Genomic DNA, 2,619 nt, shown 5'->3' on the forward strand with positions numbered 1-2,619 from the left:
TTACTGCCCCCCCTCCAGCTAATTCGCCCCAACTTCCCCCCCTTGCTGGCCTGTTCACCCCAACTGCACCCCCCTGCCCAGCTGGGTTGCCCCCCCCTGCTGGCCCTAGTCGCCCCTCCACAGCCCCTCCCCGCCCCCCCCCCTCGCAGGCCTGGCTGCCCCACGCAGCCTGCTTGTTCAGTTGTTTGGTCGTCCCTCACTAACCCCCCTGCTGGCCTGGTTGTAGGCAGCCATCTTGTGAGGGTGTGATGGTTAATTTGCATATTACCTATTTATTATATAGGATTCTCTATTTTCTCTCTTTTTGGAAATTCCATTTGTCAGCTATAAAACTTCCTGAACTGATCCTTTAACTTATTATTCATCTTTCTTTATATTTTCTTTGTTTTTAAATTTTTACTCTTTGGGAGATTCTTCAAATCTATCTTCCAACCTTCCATATTAATTGTCTATTGCTGTGTAACAAATTACCCTAAAACATAGAGGCTTAAAACAACAAACATTTATTACCTCACAGTCTCTGTGAATCAGGAATCCAGGAACTGCTTAGCAGAAGTACCCGGAGCTCTATCCCTAAGATGAGGAGGAGGAGGAGGAAGAGAAGAAGCCAGCAGAACCTTTAGAAAAGGCAGCTCCCACTGAGGCCACCGCAACCAAAGAGACGAAGGGGTCAAGTTAATGAAGGCCATGCTGCAGCACTGACTCCAGGCCTTCCACCTCAGAGTGCTATGAACCTTTTGCAAATGCCTTTCAGTTACTCTCCAAGGAAGTCTTTCCCTCGATTGTTCTGTGCACTGTAATGTACAAAATAACGTATTTTGATGATCAGGGGTTTTGGCACCTTGACATATACACTGAAAAACATGGGGTTAAATGTCTGTGTATCTCACATAACTCTACCAGTGACTGTGGCTGCTGCTTTCGAAATCTCCTCTGAGATTACCTCTAAGTTTGCCACTTTGAAATAATGTGCTGAATACTCTCAGCAACCAAAAATCATTATCTAGGAGTGTTTCTTGTGAGTGAGCTGATTTATTCTGATTCATTATCTCCCTTTTTAGTAGATTTTATACCCGTTTGGGAAATGAAATAGAAACAAAAACATCTGCCTTTAAAAATGCTGGAATGGGGCCATTCCTAATACAAGAGGTCAGATGATCAGATACTTATTTCTCAAAAACCATCTTGACCTTGAGTATATGAGGTACTAGACTTCATTTCTGATACATTTTGGTTTCCATTTTTTAAAAAATATATTTTATTTATTTTTTTCAGAGAGGAAGGGAGATGGATAGAGAGCCAGAAACATCAATGAGAGAGAAACATTGATCAGCTGCCTCCTGCACGCCCCCCCACTGGGGATGTGCCCGCAACCAAGGTACATGCCCTTGACCGGAATCGAACCCGGGACCCTTGAGTCCGCAGGCCAACGCTCTATCCTCTGAGGCAAACCAGTTCTGGCTGGTTTCCATTTTTATATTGAGCTCGAGGTTTTCTTTTTAGAGAGTGGAGCTTTGGACCCTCCAACTCACAGACCTTTTCTAAAAAGAAGAAGCTGCTTTTACTGTTCTTATTATTCGAAAAGCCCTCTTTTGGGGCCTGTGTTCACACTGGCTCTGACTCAGCCTGTTCAGATGCAATATTCTTGAGAGGTGGGGACCTACTTATTACCAAAGTAGCAACCAAGAAGGAAACAGGAATTAAAAGGATAGCACGGTTAAAAAAAAAAAAAATCAGGAGAGGTTATGTAAATCCCACTTTTTTTTAACTGTTTAAATCTTTATTGTTGAAAGTATTACATATGTGTCCTCTTTCCCCCCCCCTAATAACCCCCTCTAGCCCGGCCCGGTCCCCCACCCACCTAATTGTCCATGTCCCAGGTTATGTATATATACATACAAGGTCTTTGGCTGATTACCTCCCACCCACCCACCCTCCCCCACCTTCCCTCTGAGATTCTGTACTCCGTTCTATGCTTCCTTGTCTCTGAATCCTTCTCTGTTCATCAGTTTATTTTGTTAATTAAATTCCACATATGAATGAGATCATGTGATTCTTATCTTTCTCTGACTGACTTATTTCACTTAGCGTGATAGTCTCCAGGTCCCTCTATGCCAGGGGTGGGCAAACTTTTTGACTCGAGGGCCACAATGGGTTCTTAAACTGGACCGGAGGGCCGGAACAAAAGCATGGATGGAGTGTTTGTGTGAACTAATATAAATTCAAAGTAAACATCATTACATAAAAGGGTACGGTCTTTTTTTTTTTTAGTTTTATTCACTTCAAACGGGCCGGATCCAGCCCGAGGGCCGTAGTTTGCCCACGGCTGCTCTATGCTGTCTCAAGTGGTAAGAGATTCTTCTTTTTTATTGCTCCATAATATTCCATGGTATAGATGTACCACAGCTTTTTTATACACTCATGTACTGATGGGCACTTGGGCTGTTTTCAGATCTTAGCTATTGTAAATTGTGCTGCTATGAACATAGGGGTGCATACATTTTTTCTGATTGGTGTTTTGGGTTTCTTAGGATATATTCCTAGAAGTGGGATCACTGGCCAAATGGCAGTTCCATTTTTTAATTTTTTGAGGAAACTCCATCCTGTTTTTTATAATGG

The sequence above is a fragment of the Myotis lucifugus genome, unplaced genomic scaffold (assembly GCF_000147115.1).
Source record: "Myotis lucifugus unplaced genomic scaffold, Myoluc2.0 scaffold_91, whole genome shotgun sequence".
Lineage (NCBI taxonomy): Eukaryota > Metazoa > Chordata > Mammalia > Chiroptera > Vespertilionidae > Myotis > Myotis lucifugus.